The sequence below is a fragment of the Odontesthes bonariensis genome, chromosome 20, assembly GCF_027942865.1.
Source record: "Odontesthes bonariensis isolate fOdoBon6 chromosome 20, fOdoBon6.hap1, whole genome shotgun sequence".
Lineage (NCBI taxonomy): Eukaryota > Metazoa > Chordata > Actinopteri > Atheriniformes > Atherinopsidae > Odontesthes > Odontesthes bonariensis.
The window spans coordinates 114,739-137,444 of NC_134525.1; the positions used below are offsets into that span (position 1 = coordinate 114,739).

General features: G+C 43.2%; 1 protein-coding gene and 1 long non-coding RNA gene across 10 annotated transcripts in view; one reads left to right on the plus strand and one right to left on the minus strand.

Annotated features, from left to right (window-relative positions):
* LOC142370192 (receptor-type tyrosine-protein phosphatase mu-like) overlaps window positions 1–22,706 on the plus strand; it is a 198,147-nt gene that overhangs the window by 50,134 nt on the left and 125,307 nt on the right. The gene's annotated exons all lie outside the window — the stretch shown is intronic.
* LOC142370218 (uncharacterized) lies at window positions 1,160–19,283 on the minus strand. Its single transcript, XR_012767826.1, has 3 exons — window positions 19,100–19,283; window positions 5,481–5,635; window positions 1,160–1,790 (listed from the first exon to the last, which is right to left on the minus strand). It is a non-coding gene; the product is annotated as an uncharacterized LOC142370218 (long non-coding RNA).

The window sequence follows — 22,706 nt, forward strand, 5'->3', positions numbered from 1 at the left end:
GGCGTCCTTACTGCCTGTTTTCTGTCAGAGATCAGCCTCAGAACTGCAGATACGAGCTGTTGGTGAACACGTGAGGACCACAGAGGCGTCCTTACTGCCTGTTTTCTGTCAGAGATCAGCCTCAGAACTGCAGATACGAGCTGTTGGTGAACACGTGAGGACCACAGAGGCGTCCTTACTGCCTGTTTTCTGTCAGAGATCAGCCTCAGAACTGCAGATACGAGCTGTTGGTGAATACGTTAGGACCACAGAGGCGTCCTTACTGCCTGTTTTCTGTCAGAGATCAGCCTCAGAGCTGCAGATACGAGCTGTTGGTGAATACGTTAGGACCACAGAGGCGTCCTTACTGCCTGTTTTCTGTCAGAGATCAGCCTCAGAGCTGCAGATACGAGCTGTTGGTGAACACGTGAGGACCACAGAGGCGTCCTTACTGCCTGTTTTCTGTCAGAGATCAGCCTCAGAACTGCAGATACGAGCTGTTGGTGAACACGTGAGGACCACAGAGGCGTCCTTACTGCCTGTTTTCTGTCAGAGATCAGCCTCAGAGCTGCAGATACGAGCTGTTGGTGAACACGTGAGGACCACAGAGGCGTCCTTACTGCCTGTTTTCTGTCAGAGATCAGCCTCAGAGCTGCAGATACGAGCTGTTGGTGAATACGTTAGGACCACAGAGGCGTCCTTACTGCCTGTTTTCTGTCAGAGATCAGCCTCAGAACTGCAGATACGAGCTGTTGGTGAACACGTGAGGACCACAGAGGCGTCCTTACTGCCTGTTTTCTGTCAGAGATCAGCCTCAGAACTGCAGATACGAGCTGTTGGTGAACACGTGAGGACCACAGAGGCGTCCTTACTGCCTGTTTTCTGTCAGAGATCAGCCTCAGAACTGCAGATACGAGCTGTTGGTGAACACGTGAGGACCACAGAGGCGTCCTTACTGCCTGTTTTCTGTCAGAGATCAGCCTCAGAACTGCAGATACGAGCTGTTGGTGAATACGTTAGGACCACAGAGGCGTCCTTACTGCCTGTTTTCTGTCAGAGATCAGCCTCAGAGCTGCAGATACGAGCTGTTGGTGAACACGTGAGGACCACAGAGGCGTCCTTACTGCCTGTTTTCTGTCAGAGATCAGGCTCAGAGCTGCAGATACGAGCTGTTGGTGAACACGTGAGGACCACAGAGGCGTCCTTACTGCCTGTTTTCTGTCAGAGATCAGCCTCAGAGCTGCAGATACGAGCTGTTGGTGAATACGTTAGGACCACAGAGGCGTCCTTACTGCCTGTTTTCTGTCAGAGATCAGCCTCAGAACTGCAGATACGAGCTGTTGGTGAATACGTGAGGACCACAGAGGCGTCCTTACTGCCTGTTTTCTGTCAGAGATCAGCCTCAGAGCTGCAGATACGAGCTGTTGGTGAACACGTGAGGACCACAGAGGCGTCCTTACTGCCTGTGCTTAATTAGCCCATGAATGAGTGCTTATGGATCGGCGGTGGGAGCTGTGCGCTCTGCTGACCGGCTCCTCCTCAGAGATACAAACAGTTCACAGATAAGGAAGCCGCTGCTGGTTGTAATGAAGTATTGAGCTGCTCCTGCAGCCGCCGGTGTTTGTGTCTTATCTGCTATTGACCTGCCACACTTCCTGTCTGAGTTATGGACGCTCTGCCGGCGCTCACAATGAGATAACGCCGCCTGTGTGGGAGCCGCCGCCGTCCGTCACATGCTCACAGAGGTTAAGCTGCTGACGAATGAGAACGCAGCGCTCTTAAATCACAGAGCCATTCACGTGAGAGACAGGCTGAGCGAGGACACACAGAGAAGAGGTGGTTATTGTCCTGGCTAAAGTGAGTTATGGAGGAGGAGGAAGGGAACAAGGGGTTAGGAGGAAATGAGGAGGAAACAGGGAGGAAACGGGGAGGAAACAGGGAGGAAACAAGGAGGAAACAGGGAGGAAACGGAGGAAACAGGGAGGAAACGGGGAGGAAAGAAGGAGGAAACGAGGAGGAAACAGGGAGGAAAGAAGGAAGAAAGAAGGAGGAAACAGGGAGGAAACAAGGAGGATACAGGGAGGAAACAAGTAGGAAACCAGGATGAAACAGGGAGGAAACTAGGAGGAAAGAAGGAGGAAACAGGGAGGAAACGGGGAGGAAACGAGGAGGAAACAGGGAGGAAACAGGATGAAACGGGGAGGTAGAGGAGGAAACAGTGAGGAAACAATGAGGTAGAGGAGGAGGAAACAGTGAGAAAACAAGGAGGTAGAGAAGGAAACAAGGGGAGGTAGAGAAGGAAACAAGGAGGTAGAGGAGGAAAAAGTGAGGTAGAGGAGGAAACAGTGAGAAAACAAGGAGGTAGAGGAGGAAACAGTGAGGTAGCGGAGGAAACAATGAGGTAGAGGAGGAAACAGTGAGGTAGAAGAGGAAACAGTGAGGTAGAGGAAGAAACAGTGAGGTAGAAGAGGAAACAGTGAGGTAGAGGAGGAGTAAACAATGAGGTAGAGGAGGAAACAGTGAGGTAGAGGAGGAAACAGTGAGGTAGAAGAGGAAACAGTGAGGTAGAGGAGGAGTAAACAATGAGGTAGAGGAGCAAACAGTGAGGTAGAAGAGGAAACAGTGAGGTAGAGGAGCAAACAGTGAGGTAGAGGAGGAGGAAACTGAGGTAGAGGAGGAAACAATGAGGTAGAAGAGGAAACAGTGAGGTAGAGGAGGAGTAAACAATGAGGTAGAAGAGGAAACAGTGAGGTAGAAGAGGAGGAGTAAACAATGAGGTAGAGGAGGAAACAGTGAGGTAGAGGAGGAAACAGTGAGGTAGATTAGGAAACAGTGAGGTAGAGGAGGAAACAGTGAGGTAGAGGAGGAAACAATGAGGTAGAGGAGGAAACAGTGAAACAATGAGGTAGAGGAGGAAACAGTGAGATAGAGGAGGAGGAAACTAAGGTAGAGGAGGAAACAATGAGGTAGAGGAGGAGTAAACAATGAGGTAGAGGAGGAAACAGTGAGGTAGAAGAGGAAACAGTGAGTTAGAGGAGGAAACAGTGAGGTAGAGGAGGAAACAGTGAGGTAGAGGAGGAAACAGTGAGGTAGAGGAGGAAACAATGAGATAGAAGAGGAAACAGTGAGGTAGATTAGAAAACAGTGAGGTAGAAGAGGAAACAGTGAGTTAGAGGAGGAAACAGTGAGGTAGAGGAGGAAACAGTGAGGTAGAGGAGGAAACAGTGAGTTAGAGGAGGAAACAGTGAGGTAGAGGAGGAAACAGTGAGGTAGAAGAGGAAACAGTGAGGTAAAGGAGGAAAAATGAGGTAGAGGAGGAAACAGTGAGGTAGAAGAGGAAACAGTGAGGTAGAGTAGGAGTAAACAATGAGGTAGAGGAGGAAACAGTGAGGTAGATTAGAAAACAGTGAGGTAGAGGAGGAAACAGTGAGGTAGAGGAGTAAACAATGAGGTAGAGGATGAAACAGTGAGGTAGAAGAGGAGTAAACAATGAGGTAGAGGATGAAACAGTGGGGTAAAGGAGGAAACAGTGAGGTAGAAGAGGAAACAATGAGGTAGAAGAGGAAACAGTGAGGTAGAGGAGGAAAAAATGAGGTAGAGGAGGAGTAAACAGTGAGGTAGAGGAGGAAACAGTGAGGTAGAGGAGGAAACAGTGAGGTAGAGGAGGAGTAAAAATGAGGTAGAGGAGGAAACAGCGAGTCAGAGGAGGAAACAATGAGGTAGAAGAGGAAACAGTGAGGTAGAGGAGGAAACAGTGAGGTAGAGGAGGAAACAGTGAGGTAGAGGAGGAAACAGTGAGGCAGAGGAGGAAACAGTGAGGTAGAGGAGGAAACAGTGAAACAATGAGGTAGAGAAGGAAACAATGAGGTAGAGGAGGAAACAGTGAAACAATGAGGTAGAGAAGGAAACAATGAGGTAGAGGAGGAAACAGTGAGGTAGAGGAGGAGTAAACAATGAGGTAGAAGAGGACACAGTGAGGTAGAGGAGGAAACAGTCAGGTAGAAGAGGAAACAGTGAGGTAGAGGAGGAAAAATGAGGTAAAGGAGGAAACAGTGAGGTAGAGGAGGAAACAATGAGATAGAAGAGGAAACAATGAGGTAGAGGAGGAAAAATTAGGTAGAGGAGGAAACAGTGAGGTAGAAGAGGAAACAGTGAGGTAGAGGAGGAGTAAACAGTGAGGTAGAGGAGTAAACAGTGAGGTAGAGGAGGAAACAGTGAGGTAGAGGAGGAAACAGTGAGGCAGAGGAGGAAACAGTGAGGTAGAGGAGGAAACAGTGAGGTAGAGGAGGAAACAGTGAAACAATGAGGTAGAGAAGGAAACAGTGAGGTAGAGGAGGAAACAGTGAGGTAGAGGAGGAGTAAACAATGAGGTAGAGGAGGAAACAGTCAGGTAGAGGAGGAAACAGTGAGGTAGAGGAGGAAACAGTGAGGTAGAAGAGGAAAAATGAGGTAGAGGAGGAAACAGTGAGGTAGAGGAGGAAACAATGAGATAGAAGAGGAAACAATGAGGTAGAGGAGAAAAAATGAGGTAGAGGAGGAAACAGTGAGGTAGAAGAGGAAACAGTGAGGTAGAGGAGGAGTAAACAATGAGGTAGAGGAGGAAACAGTGAGGTAGAAGAGGAAACACTGAGGTAGAGGAGGAAACAATGAGGTGGAAGAGGAAACAATGAGGTAGAGGAGGAAACAGTGAAACAATGAGGTAGAGAAGGAAACAGTGAGGTAGAGGAGGAAACAGTGAAACAATGAGGTAGAGAAGGAAACAGTGAGGTAGAGAAGGAGTAAACAATGAGGTAGAGGAGGAAAAAATGAGGTAGAGGAGGAAAAAATGAGGTAGAAGAGGAAACAGTGAGGTAGACGAGGAGTAAACAATGAGGTACAGGAGGAAACAGTGAGGTAGAGGAGGAAACAGTGAGGTAGAAGAGGAAACAGTGAGGTAGAGGAGTAAACAATGAGGTACAGGAGGAAACAGTGAGGTAGAGGAGGAAACAGTGAGGTAGAAGAGGAAACAGTGAGGTAGAGGAGGAAAAAATGAGGTAGAAGAGGAAACAGTGAGGTAGAGGAGGAAAAAATGAGGTAGAGGAGGAAACAGTGAGGTAGAAGAGGAAACAGTGAGGTAGAGGAGGAGTAAACAATGAGGTAGAGGAGGAGTAAACAATGGGGTAGAGGAGTAAACAGTGAGGTAGTAGAGGAAACAGTGAGGTAGAGGAGGAAACAGTGAGTTAGAGGAGGAAACAATACCTCCTCTTCCTCTTCCTCCTCCTCTTCCTCCTCCTCTTCCTCCTCCTCCCTCTCTTCCTCCTCCTCCTTCCTCTCTTCCTCCTCCTCCTCCTCCTCCTCCTCCTCTTCCTCCTCCTCCCTCTCTTCCTCCTCCTCCTCCTCCTCCTCCTCCTCCTCCTCCTCTTCCTCCTCCTCCCTCTCTTCCTCCTCCTCCTCCTCCATCTCCTCCCGGCTGATGAGTGGAGCAGCCAGCAGGACGAGGCAGGACATTAAATCTAACTCACCCTGAGAGACTCTGTGGTGATGCTGCTGTTCTGCAGCCTGCAGGCTCCTCAGCAGGACCGTCTGCCCACATGTTTCAGCCTCCTTTACCATGGAGAACCTCTGGAACCGCTGGGTCCAAATGTGCTGACAGAGAACCTCAGTTCAGCTGTTTCCTCTGAAACTTAAAGCTGTAAACTGTAACACACTGAGCAGCAGCATCGATTGGCCGGTGATTGCATCTCCATTTAATGTTCTTATAAATGGTTCAAGTTCAATCTAATCTGAGGCTGTAACACACACAGTAACACACACACACACACACACACACACAGTAACACACACACACACACACACACACAGTAACACACACACAGTAACACACACACAGTAACACACACACACACAGTAACACACACACACAGTAACACACACACAGTAACACACACACACACAGTAACACACACACAGTAACACACACACACACACACACACAGTAACACACACACACACACACACACACATACACACACACACACAGTAACACACACAGTAAAACACACACAGTAACACACACACACACAGTAACACACACACACACAGTAACACACACACACACACAGTAACACACGCACACACACAGTAATACACACACACACACACAGTAACACACACACAGTAACACACACACACACACACACACAGTAACACACACACACAGTAACACACACACACACACACACACACAGTAACACACACACACACACAGTAACACACGCACACACACACACACACACACACAGTAACACACACACAGTAACACACGCACATTAACACACACACTGTAACACACACACACACAGTAACACACACACAGTAACACACACACAGTAACACACACAGTAACACACACACACACAGTAACACACACACACACACACACACACAGTAACACACACACAGTAACACACACACACACAGTAACACACACACACACACACAGTAACACACACACAGTAACACACACACACACACACAGTAACACACACACACACACACAGTAACACACACACACACACAGTAACACACACACAGTAACACACACACACACACAGTAACACACACACAGTAACACACACACAGTAACACACACACACACACACAGTAACACACACACAGTAACACACACACACACACACAGTAACACACACACACACACACAGTAACACACACACACACACAGTAACACACACACAGTAACACACACACACAGTATCACACACAGTAACACACAGTAACACACAGTAACACACACACAGTATCACACACAGTAACACACACACAGTAACACACACACAGTAACACACACAGTAACACACACACAGTAACACACACAGTAACACACAGTAACACACACACAGTATCACACACAGTTACACACAGTAACACACACACAGTATCACACACAGTTACACACAGTAACACACACACACAGTAACACACACACAGTATCACACACAGTAACACACACACAGTAACACACACACAGTATCACACACAGTAACACACAGTAACACACAGTAACACACACACAGTATCACACACAGTAACACACACACAGTAACACACACACAGTATCACACACAGTAACACACACACAGTAACACACACACAGTATCACACACAGTAACACACAGTAACACACAGTAACACACACACAGTATCACACACAGTAACACACACACAGTAACACACACACAGTAACACACACACAGTAACACACACTGTAACACACACACACAGTAACACACAGTAACACACACACAGTATCACACACAGTAACACACACACAGTAACACACACACAGTAACACACACTGTAACACACACACACAGTAACACACAGTAACACACACACAGTATCACACACAGTAACACACACACAGTAACACACACAGTAACACACACACAGTATCACACACAGTAACACACACACAGTAACACACACACAGTATCACACACAGTAACACACACACAGTATCACACACAGTAACACACACACAGTAACACACACTGTAACACACACACACAGTAACACACAGTAACACACACACAGTATCACACACAGTATCACACACAGTAACACACACAGTAACACACACACAGTATCACACACAGTAACACACACAGTAACACACACACAGTAACACACACTGTAACACACACTGTAACACACACTGTAACACACACACACACACACACACACAGTAACACACACAGTAACACACACACTGTAACACACACACACACACAGTAACACACACACACACAGTAACACACACACAGTAACACACACATAGTAACACACACACAGTAACACACGCACAGTAACACACACTGTAACACACACTGTAACACACACACACACACACACACACAGTAACACACACAGTAACACACACACAGTAACACACACACAGTATCACACACAGTAACACACACAGTAACACACACAGTAACACACACACAGTAACACACACACAGTATCACACACAGTAACACACACAGGTAACACACACACAGTAACACACACAGTAACACACACACAGTAACACACACACACACAGTAACACACACACATAGTAACACACACACAGTATCACACACAGTAACACACACACAGTAACACACACAGTAACACACACACAGTAACACACACACAGTATCACACACAGTAACACACACAGTAACACACACACAGTAACACACACTGTAACACACACTGTAACACACACACACACACACAGTAACACACACACACACAGTAACACACACACATAGTAACACACACACAGTAACACACGCACATTAACACACACACAGTAACACACACACAGTAACACACACACACACACAGTAACACACACACAGTAACACACACACACACACAGTAACACACACATTAACACACACACACACACACAGTAACACACACACAGTAACACACACACACACAGTAACACACACACAGTAACACACACACACACACAGTAACACACACACAGTAACACACACACAGTAACACACACACACACACACAGTAACACACACACACACACACAGTAACACACACACACACACAGTAACACACACACAGTAACACACACACACACACAGTAACACACACACAGTAACACACACACAGTAACACACACACACACACACAGTAACACACACACAGTAACACACACACACACACACAGTAACACACACACACACACACAGTAACACACACACACACACAGTAACACACACACAGTAACACACACACACAGTATCACACACAGTAACACACAGTAACACACAGTAACACACACACAGTATCACACACAGTAACACACACACAGTAACACACACACAGTAACACACACAGTAACACACACACAGTAACACACACAGTAACACACAGTAACACACACACAGTATCACACACAGTTACACACAGTAACACACACACAGTATCACACACAGTTACACACAGTAACACACACACACAGTAACACACACACAGTATCACACACAGTAACACACACACAGTATCACACACAGTAACACACAGTAACACACACACAGTATCACACACAGTAACACACACACAGTAACACACACACAGTATCACACACAGTAACACACACACAGTAACACACACACAGTATCACACACAGTAACACACAGTAACACACAGTAACACACACACAGTATCACACACAGTAACACACACACAGTAACACACACACAGTAACACACACACAGTAACACACACTGTAACACACACACACAGTAACACACAGTAACACACACACAGTATCACACACAGTAACACACACACAGTAACACACACACAGTAACACACACTGTAACACACACACACAGTAACACACAGTAACACACACACAGTATCACACACAGTAACACACACACAGTAACACACACAGTAACACACACACAGTAACACACACACACACACACAGTAACACACACACACACACACAGTAACACACACACACACACAGTAACACACACACAGTAACACACACACACACACAGTAACACACACACAGTAACACACACACAGTAACACACACACACACACACAGTAACACACACACAGTAACACACACACACACACACAGTAACACACACACACACACACAGTAACACACACACACACACAGTAACACACACACAGTAACACACACACACAGTATCACACACAGTAACACACAGTAACACACAGTAACACACACACAGTATCACACACAGTAACACACACACAGTAACACACACACAGTAACACACACAGTAACACACACACAGTAACACACACAGTAACACACAGTAACACACACACAGTATCACACACAGTTACACACAGTAACACACACACAGTATCACACACAGTTACACACAGTAACACACACACACAGTAACACACACACAGTATCACACACAGTAACACACACACAGTAACACACACACAGTATCACACACAGTAACACACAGTAACACACAGTAACACACACACAGTATCACACACAGTAACACACACACAGTAACACACACACAGTATCACACACAGTAACACACACACAGTAACACACACACAGTATCACACACAGTAACACACAGTAACACACAGTAACACACACACAGTATCACACACAGTAACACACACACAGTAACACACACACAGTAACACACACACAGTAACACACACTGTAACACACACACACAGTAACACACAGTAACACACACACAGTATCACACACAGTAACACACACACAGTAACACACACACAGTAACACACACTGTAACACACACACACAGTAACACACAGTAACACACACACAGTATCACACACAGTAACACACACACAGTAACACACACAGTAACACACACACAGTATCACACACAGTAACACACACACAGTAACACACACACAGTAACACACACACAGTAACACACACACACAGTAACACACAGTAACACACACACAGTATCACACACAGTAACACACACAGTAACACACACACAGTATCACACACAGTAACACACACAGTAACACACACACAGTAACACACACTGTAACACACACTGTAACACACACTGTAACACACACACACACACACACACACACACAGTAACACACACAGTAACACACACACAGTAACACACACATTAACACACACTGTAACACACACACACACACAGTAACACACACACACACAGTAACACACACACAGTAACACACACATAGTAACACACACACAGTAACACACGCACAGTAACACACACTGTAACACACACTGTAACACACACACACACACACACACACAGTAACACACACAGTAACACACACACAGTAACACACACACAGTATCACACACAGTAACACACACAGTAACACACACAGTAACACACACACAGTAACACACACACAGTATCACACACAGTAACACACACAGGTAACACACACACAGTAACACACACAGTAACACACACACAGTAACACACACACACACAGTAACACACACACATAGTAACACACACACAGTATCACACACAGTAACACACACAGTAACACACACACAGTAACACACACAGTAACACACACACAGTAACACACACACAGTATCACACACAGTAACACACACAGTAACACACACACAGTAACACACACTGTAACACACACTGTAACACACACACACACACACAGTAACACACACACACACAGTAACACACACACATAGTAACACACACACAGTAACACACGCACATTAACACACACACAGTAACACACACACAGTAACACACACACACACACAGTAACACACACACAGTAACACACACACACACACAGTAACACACACATTAACACACACACACACACACAGTAACACACACACAGTAACACACACACACACAGTAACACACACACAGTAACACACACACACACACACAGTAACACACACACAGTAACACACACAGTAACACACACACACACAGTAACACACACACAGTAACACACACACACACACACAGTAACACACACACAGTAACACACACACACACACAGTAACACACACACACACAGTAACACACACACAGTAACACACACACACACACACACACACACACACAGTAACACACACACAGTAACACACACACACACACAGTAACACACACACAGTAACACACACACACACACAGTAACACACACACAGTAACACACACACACACACACAGTAACACACACACAGTAACACACACACACACACAGTAACACACACACAGTAACACACACACACACAGTAACACACACACAGTAACACACACACACACACACAGTAACACACACACAGTAACACACACACACACACAGTAACACACACACACACAGTAACACACACACAGTAACACACACACACACACACAGTAACACACACACAGTAACACACACACACACACAGTAACACACACACACACAGTAACACACACACACACAGTAACACACACACAGTAACACACACACACACACAGTAACACACACACAGTAACACACACACACACACAGTAACACACACACAGTAACACACACACACACACACACAGTAACACACACACACACACAGTAACACACACACAGTAACACACACACACACACAGTAACACACACACACACAGTAACACACACACAGTAACACACACACACACACACAGTAACACACACACACACACACAGTAACACACACACAGTAACACACACACACACACAGTAACACACACACACACAGTAACACACACACACACAGTAACACACACACAGTAACACACACACAGTAACACACACACACACACAGTAACACACACACAGTAACACACACACACACAGTAACACACACACAGTAACACACACACAGTAACACACACACAGTAACACACACTGTAACACACACACACAGTAACACACACAGTAACACACAGTAACACACACACACACACAGTAACACACACAGTAACACACAGTAACACACACACACACACAGTAACACACACACACACACAGTAACACACACACAGTATCACACACAGTAACACACACACAGTAACACACACTGTAACACACACTGTAACACACACACACACACAGTAACACACACAGTAACACACACACAGTAACACACACATTAACACACACACACAGTAACACACACACACACACAGTAACACACACACAGTAACACACACACACACGCACACACACACACACAGTAACACACACACAGTAACACACACATTAACACACACACACAGTAACACACACACAGTAACACACACTGTAACACACACACACACACAGTAACACACACACAGTAACACACACATTAACACACACACACAGTAACACACACACAGTAACACACACAGTAACACACACACAGTAACACACACAGTAACACACACACAGTAACACACACACACACAGTAACACACACACACAGTAACACACACACAGTAACACACACAGTAACACACACACAGTAACACACACAGTAACACACACACAGTAACACACACACAGTAACACACACAGTAACACACACAGGTAACACACACACACACAGTAACACACACAGGTAACACACACAGGTAACACACACAGGTAACACACATTCTACACATGTTCCTCACTGGTTCTACAGATATTAGACTGGTTCTACAGATAGTAGACCGGTTCTACACATGTTCTTCACTGTTTCTACAGATAGTAGACTGGTTCTACAGATATTAGACTGGTTCTACAGATAGTAGACTGGTTCAACACATGTTCCTCACTGGTTCTACAGATAGTAGACCGGTTCTGCATATGTTCCTCACTGGTTCTACAGATAGTAGACTGGTTCTACAGATATTAGACTGGTTCTACAGATAGTAGACTGGTTCTACACATGTTCCTCACTGTTTTTACAGATAGTAGACTGGTTCTACACATGTTCCTCACTGGTTCTACAGATAGTAGACTGGTTCTACACATGTTCTTCACTGTTTCTACAGATAGTAGACCGGTTCTACACATGTTCCTCACTGGTTCTACAGATAGTAGACCGGTTCTACACATGTTCCTCACTGGTTCTACAGATAGTAGACTTGTTCTACAGATAGTAGACTTGTTCTACAGATAGTAGACTTGTTCTACACATGTTCCTCACTGGTTCTACAGATAGTAGACCGGTTCTACACATGTTCCTCACTGGTTCTACAGATAGTAGACTGGTTCTACAGATAGTAGACTGGTTCTACAGATAGTAGACTTGTTCTACACATGTTCCTCACTGTTTCTACAGATATTAGACTGGTTCTACACATGTTCCTCACTGGTTCTACAGATAGTAGACTGATTCTACAGATAGTAGACCGGTTCTACAGATAGTAGACTTGTTCTACACATGTTCCTCACTGTTTCTACAGATATTAGATTGGTTCTACACATGTTCCTCACTGTTTCTACAGATATTAGATTGGTTCTACACATGTTCCTCACTGTTTTTACAGATAGTAGACCGGTTCTACAGATATTAGATTGGTTCTACACATGTTCCTCACTGTTTTCACAGATAGTAGACTGGTTCTACACATGTTCCTCACTGTTTCTACAGATATTAGACTGGTTCTACACATGTTCCTCACTGTTTTTACAGATAGTAGACTGGTTCTACACATGTTCCTCACTGTTTCTACAGATAGTAGACTGGTTCTACACATGTTCCTCACTGTTTCTACAGATAGTAGACTGGTTCAACACATGTTCCTCACTGGTTCTACAGATAGTAGACTTGTTCTACACATGTTCCTCACTGTTTCTACAGATATTAGACCGGTTCTACAGATAGTAGACTGGTTCTACACATGTTCTTCACTGTTTCTACAGATAGTAGACCGGTTCTACACATGTTCCTCACTGGTTCTACAGATAGTAGACTGGTTCTACACATGTTCCTCACTGGTTCTACAGATAGTAGACCGGTTCTACAGATAGTAGCCTGGTTCTACAGATAGTAGACTTTTTCTACACATGTTCCTCACTGGTTCTACAGATATTAGACTGGTTCTACACATGTTCCTCACTGGTTCTACAGATAGTAGACCGGTTCTACAGATAGTAGACTGGTTCTACACATGTTCCTCACTGTTTCTACAGATAGTAGACTGGTTCTACACATGTTCCTCACTGTTTCTACAGATAGTAGACTGGTTCTACACATGTTCCTCACTGGTTCTACAGATAGTAGACTGGTTCTACACATGTTCCTCACTGGTTCTACAGATAGTAGACTGGTTCTACACATGTTCCTCACTGTTTCTACAGATAGTAGACTGGTTCTACACATGTTCCTCACTGGTTCTACAGATAGTAGACTGGTTCTACAGATAGTAGACTGGTTCTACACATGTTCCTCACTGTTTCTACAGATATTAGACTGGTTCTACACATGTTCCTCACTGTTTTTACAGATAGTAGACCGGTTCTACAGATATTAGACTGGTTCTACACATGTTCCTCACTGTTTTTACAGATAGTAGACTGGTTCTACACATGTTCCTCACTGTTTTTACAGATAGTAGACTGGTTCTACACATGTTCCTCACTGTTTTTACAGATAGTAGACTGGTTCTACACATGTTCCTCACTGTTTCTACAGATAGTAGACTGGTTCTACACATGTTCCTCACTGTTTCTACAGATAGTAGACTGGTTCTACACATGTTCCTCACTGTTTTTACAGATAGTAGACTGGTTCTACACATGTTCCTCACTGGTTCTACAGATAGTAGACTGGTTCTACAGATAGTAGACTGGTTCTACAGATATTAGACTTGTTTTACACATGTTCCTCACTGTTTCTACAGATAGTAGACTGGTTCTACACATGTTCCTCACTGTTTTTACAGATAGTAGACTGGTTCTACACATGTTCCTCACTGTTTCTACAGATATTAGACTGGTTCTACACATGTTCCTCACTGTTTTTACAGATAGTAGACCGGTTCTACAGATATTAGACTGGTTCTACACATGTTCCTCACTGTTTTTACAGATAGTAGACCGGTTCTACAGATATTAGACTGGTTCTACACATGTTCCTCACTGTTTTTACAGATAGTAGACTGGTTCTACACATGTTCCTCACTGTTTTTACAGATATTAGACTGGTTCTACACATGTTCCTCACTGTTTCTACAGATAGTAGACTGGTTCTACACATGTTCCTCACTGTTTTTACAGATAGTAGACTGGTTCTACACATGTTCCTCACTGTTTTTACAGATAGTAGACTGGTTCTACACATGTTCCTCACTGGTTCTACAGATAGTAGACTGGTTCTACAGATATTAGACTTGTTTTACACATGTTCCTCACTGTTTCTACAGATAGTAGACTGGTTCTACACATGTTCCTCACTGTTTTTACAGATAGTAGACTTGTTCTACACATGTTCCTCACTGTTTCTACAGATATTAGACTGGTTCTACACATGTTCCTCACTGTTTTTACAGATAGTAGACCGGTTCTACAGATATTAGACTGGTTCTACACATGTTCCTCACTGTTTTTACAGATAGTAGACCGGTTCTACAGATATTAGACTGGTTCTACACATGTTCCTCACTGTTTTTACAGATAGTAGACTGGTTCTACACATGTTCCTCACTGTTTTTACAGATAGTAGACTGGTTCTACACATGTTCCTCACTGTTTTTACAGATATTAGACTGGTTCTACACATGTTCCTCACTGTTTCTACAGATAGTAGACTGGTTCTACACATGTTCCTCACTTTTTACAGATAGTAGACTGGTTCTACACATGTTCCTCACTGTTTTTACAGATAGTAGACTTGTTCTACACATGTTCCTCACTGTTTCTACAGATATTAGACTGGTTCTACACATGTTCCTCACTGTTTCTACAGATCGTCGACCGGTTCTACACACAGTATGTTCTTCACAGATTCTTCCACACTAATATTCTTCCGCACTTTTTTGCATTTGTCAGTGTAACTGAGAGCAGAACATCAGTTTGTCAGTCACAGCTGAGGGCCAATAAAACGCCACGGTTTTCAAGCTTTTAATTGATTTTCTCTAATCAGGGATACACAAACATACTTATTCACACACACACACACACACACACACACACACATTGTGGCATGCCTTTGGTGTGTGTCTCTGTGGGGTTCAGGGTATATTAATATTTCTAATAGGTCTGTTATCAGCTCACTGCCAGCTGTACACAGCAAACATACACACAGTGAAGCTTGAAGGCAAATATGTACACAACACAAACACACACCCTCTGTCTGTGTGTTGTGTGATAACTCCCACAATGCCTTTCTGTGTCAAAGAGACCTGGAGGTCAAAACCACTTTTCTGTGCGTGTGTTAAAATACAAACACAAGCAGCACACACAGTTACACACATATAAACACTTTGAGGCTTTAAAAGGAATCTGAAACAGATTACACACACACACACACATGGAGCTAAAACACACAAACACACACACACACATGCAGCTAAAACACACACACACAAGTCTGAGCCCTCAGAAATCACTTTGAACCTGTGGGCACACATTTCTGTCCCTTATTTACAGGACGTCCTCACAAGTTGGTGTGCTCGCAGGTGGACCCGTTATGTTTAAAAACAAGTATACACACACACACACACACACACAGTAAACAGTGTTTAAAGTTTCAGTGCAATCTGTAGGTTTCCTTAGCTAGGAAATTGTTTTTGAATTGGCTCTATATGAATGAATTTGATTATTTTATGAATAATAATGGCTTGAATTGGACTTTATTATCTAAGTGCCTTGAGATGACATTTGTTGTATTTGGCGCTATATAAATAAAAATGAATTGAATTGAAAGGTCCTTTGTCCCCACAGCCATAAGGCTTTATAACAGTGACTGCTGAGTTCTTCTCAAATTGATTGATTGATTTTTATTTATTTGTTTATTTAGTCATTTATTATTATTATTAGTAGTAGTAGTATTATTAGTTATTAGTAGTATTTTTTTTTTACTAGAATTGGTATTATTATTGTTGTTTATTGTTGTTAATGCAATCATTGTAAATGTTGAGCTACTTGACTAATTTGAATTTCCCCCATTGGGGGGATGAATAAAGTATTTAATATTTATATTTTCTATTCTATTTAATAGAATAGAAAACTATTTTATTTCTATTAAAGGTGAGAGAGCGAGAGACCTGTGCACAAACACAGAGAGAGAGAGTGTTTGAAGTTTGTTCTTTTTGGTCCATAAAACACACATTCTGTGTGTGTTAATTGGTGTGTGTGTGTGTTAATTGGTGTGTGTGTGTGTTAATTGGTGTGTCAAAGTGTTTACCAGCGTGTCGGCATGCAGCACACACACACACACACACCCCCCTCTGTTCGTGTGTGTATATGAACCCATCATCCTGCCAGAACCAGTTAAAGCCTCATTCAGGGACTTTCAGACATCCAGCCAATCACACGAGAGGTCACCCTGACACGGTGGCTCCCCATTGGCCGGCTGCTCTGTTCAAACTGTTTCAGTATCATAGTGTTAGCTCAGATTAACCAGGGAGCTACTAGTTAGTACTGTTTTTAACTGGTTAGTGCTGGTTGTTATTGGTTGATACAGATAGTTATTGCTTGTTATTGATTGGTATTGGTAGTTACTGGTTAATGCTGGTTGTTATTGATTGGTATTGCTAGTTACTGGTTAATGCTGGTTGTTATTGATTGGTATTGGTTGTTACTGGTTAATGCTGGTTGTTATTGATTGGTATGGGTAGTTACTGGTTAATGCTGGTTGTTATTGATTGGTATGGGTAGTTACTGGTTAATGCTGGTTGTTATTGATTGGTATTGGTTGTTACTGGTTGTTACCGGTTGTTACTGATAGTTATTGGTTGTTATTGATTGGTACTGGTTGGTATTGGTTATTACTGGCTTCTTATTGTTTGAAAAAGGAATGGGAAGAAGTACAATACTTTTTTAGTTTCCTTTTTAACTACTCAGTTTGTAAATATCCTAACTATATAAATATATGCCATATATACACTTCCTAAATATCTAAATACATATATAATCACATAAATAAATATATACTACACACATATCCCTGTAAATATAAATGTAAATATGAATATAGTGCTTGTTATTAGTTGGTACTAGTTATTACTAGTTGTTATTGGTTTATAGTGGTTGTTATTGGTTATTACTATTTGTTATTGGTTGATAGTGGTTGTTATTGGTTATTACTATTTGTTATTGGTTGATAGTGCTTGTTATTGGTTGGTACTAGTTATTACTAGTTGTTATTGGTTGATAGTGGTTGTTATTGGTTGGTACTAGTTATTAATAGTTGTTATTGGTTGATAGTGCTTGTTATTGGTTGGTACTAGTTATTACTAGTTGTTATTGGTTGATAGTGCTTGTTATTGGTTGGTACTAGTTATTAATAGTTGTTATTGGTTGGTACTAGTTATTTCTGGTCATATTTTCCCCATCATGTGTGTCTCTGTCCCACCTGAATAAATCGGTGACTGGCTCTTTAATGTTGTTCGATGGAGGATTTCTTTGATGTTCTCTGCAGTTTTTCAGAAATTTCAGCTTCCCGTCGGATCCTGAAATCAATGAGTGGGAGCAGGAAACACACACACTTCCCTCCGGTGTGTGTGCTTCCTGCTCAATGTGCTGCAGCTGCCTCTCCTCATGTCTCAATAAAAACTCGGGTAATAGAATTACCCCCTCCGTCTGTGAGTGTGTGAGGTGGGTCCGATGCGATTGGTTTACAGATGGTGGGGGTCGACCGTGATTGGCCGGCATGCGAGAGTGGGGCGGGAGGTTAACGAGAAAGAGAAACGCCAGGACACGAACAGCCGCTGTTTGTGTTTGTTTCTCTGACACACACTTTCTGCTCTGATTGACAACACATGCACAGAACTTATCTGTGATGTCATCAGCTGAATGGAAAGAACTGCATCTTCAGCGCTCTGACCGACTAACTCGCTCTTCCTGGAGTTTCTGAGGCCTTGAGAGGTCCTTGGATGTTTGTCAAGTATGTCGTCAAAGATGTTTAAAAATATCTAGAGGCCTGGAGTGAATTCCAGGAGTCCTTGGGGAGGGGTTTGAGGTCTTTGAAGGGGCTTTTGGAGGACTCCTGTGGTGGTTGTAGAGCATCTTGGAAGCAGTTTTTTATTCGTGAGATTCAAACCTCGTGTCTCAGACTGATGAAAAACAGAATCTGACTCAGTACCGGGACTCTTATCTCACTGGAAAAAATGCCCCTCCAAAAATAAGTTAAAAAAACAACAAATAAAAGACGTTTTTGCTTGAAATAAGCAAAAAAATCTGCCAATGGAACTAGTGAAAATCGGCTTGTCAAGATTTCTTGAAATAAGATGTGATATTTAGGACTTTTGAGATAAAAGTGATCTTGAAATTAGCTTCAAAACCTCTTCAAATGTAAAAAAAAAAAAAGCTTGTTTCATATGAAACCCGACTCAAAACAATTTGTTTTCAAGACTTTTTCATTTAACAAGATATTCCAGATGTATTGTATTAAAACAAGTCCCTATATCTGGTTGAAATTGTGCTTGTTAGGGAGTTGTGTCTGATATTAAGTGTAATGAGATATTTTGACTAGAAATGAGACAAATATACTTTTGATTTTTTCCAGTGCTCGGTTCCAGCATCACACGCTCTGCCATTTGCTCAGTTGCTAAGGAAACAGCTGGCACGAGCACACATTGAGCACGTGCACGTGTTTTCAGGAAAACAGTCGGAGGAATGACCGAACCAGTCGGGCCTGAGTGTGTCTGAGCTGAAGCAGGAAGCCCTGCAGCCCCTTCAGACCGGAGCTCAGGGCCCCGCCGCGCTATCAGCTGGATGAAAGGTCATCGTTAGCATAAGTGATTCAACAAGAACATAACAAGGCCAACTCCAAAGGAAAAGACGGTTTTTATGGATGCATCTGAAGTTTAACTCCTGACTTTATGTGAAGTTTCTCTTCAGCTGACATCACAAACAAGTTGAAACTCAAAGATAAAATGATAAAAGACATTTTCTTCATAGCATTAAACACACCAAAAACCTGCAGATGACACAAAAAAGACACAAAAAAGAGACACTGAACAAATAACAAACTAACAAGAAACCTTCTAAATACAAAACAAGCATAAACCTTTCAGCAGTAACAAAAGAAACAAATATCACAGATTTCATTCTCCATCAGTCTGACAGAGTTTCTGCAGTTTGATGTAAGAAGTGAAACTAAAAAGAAAATCCAGCTGTTTGCCTGTTTAACAGTTAAACAGCTGCCGTCACCAGCTCGTAAGTGATCTACCAGAAGTTGGACAACTTACCCCACAGGCTGCAAGAGGCTGACACTAAAAAAAACTATCACTGGATTAGCTCATTAACAACCTGCACCAACCCTAATGGATAAACCTCAAGTTCAGTCTCCACCACAATTAGAGAATCCCGGACAAGACCCCAATTTAGGTTCCGACCCGGCTCGTCGGGGAGAGAAAATGCTTTGTTTGTTGTTAAAACCCAACCCGTGTTAAGTCTCAGCAGGAGGACTTTCTGCTCAGAATCGACCCAGTGAGGATGCACATAACAAAACGGGAAGCGCTCGGTCGGTTCTTTGTTCTCCAGGTGGAACCGTTGCTGTGGAGGTGAACGACACCCCTGGTGTGGTCACATTAAGCCCCGGATCTGTAGACCACCTGAGGAGCAGAGCGGTCGCTTTGACCTCTGACCTCTGTGTGAGAGGCTAACCTTTAGTTTTACAGTTTTGACATTCAGAGGAAAACAGCTGGATTTATTAACCCATCCACTTTGATCCAGAGGTGTGACCAGAATGGCATGTGTGGGGGGGCAGAAAACAATACCTGAAAAAAATCTGTGGAAAACCACTACTACAACTTCAAGCATAATAATAGTAATGATAATAATAATAATAATAATAATAATAATAATAATAATAATCATAGTAATAATTCAATTCGGTAGTGAAAATATGGTCACACTAGCATAAATCATGACCGTCAATTTTGTTAACAGTGTGGAATTTTTTTAATGTAATTTTTTTTTTTTTTTTTTTTTTTTGAGGGTTTAAATTCAAGTAGATACTCGGGGCAAGACATCCAGCCAACTCCAGCTTTTTATTACCTTCATTAAGTCTACATTTGAGATCATTATATACAAGAAAAACATCCGAAAAGGTGAAAATCGCCTTTTTTTTTCAGCAGCAAGGGGTTAAGGTTACGGAGGGGGAGACACGATAACAAAAACATAAATAAAGCTATAAACTTTGCAGATATATGCTTTTTTAAAATCACCACCTGCATTTATTCTATCAATACAAGACACAAACAGAGATAATAAATCGTGGCCTTTTTTCTGGCCAGTTTTCTTTGGATGGACGGGGCATTTCTCAGGGGGGCAGTGCCCCCCCCCCCCCCCCCCCCCCCCCCAGCCCCCCCGTAGCTACGCCCCTGTTTTGATCCCTAAATAAAAAACACGACTCAGATTCCAAAGCTCCTCCGAGCTGCAGCTCTGAGCAGAATGGACCTGAACAGATGTGCTGATTCCCCCGATGAGCTGCAGAAGAACTTCCCCCTCGTGGCGTGAGGAGATCCTGCAAACAAACGTTAATCAGAAGGACGCAGAAATGCTGCATTTCCATGTGAATAAACTCATCAGAGTTTTTGTTCTCCGTCCGGCTCTTCATCAGGCTGCTTTGTCCTCACTCCTCCTCCCATTTATCTCCCCCTTCCTCCTCCTCTCCTTCCCCCCGCCGTGATTAAACCTCTTGTTTTTCTAATCGATTCTCCTCAAGGTCCATTGATCCGCTGACACGCACACACTCGCAGTAACACACACTTGTAACCTGGAAATAAAAACAGGTTTGAGTCTGAGGATGAAATCCCTGTTTGAGTCTGGAGGTCGATCCACTTTGTGTTTGTTCGCAGAACTGATTTGACATTCCCGACTCGTTTCCTGCAGATAACAGAAAGGTTGTGGCAGCTTCAAGCTGAACTTTTTTAGTTAGCAAGAGGCTGCTCCACCTTCTCATGGCTCAGGTGGTTAAACAAAGAAAAAACACAGCGAGGCTGGATAACCAGAAA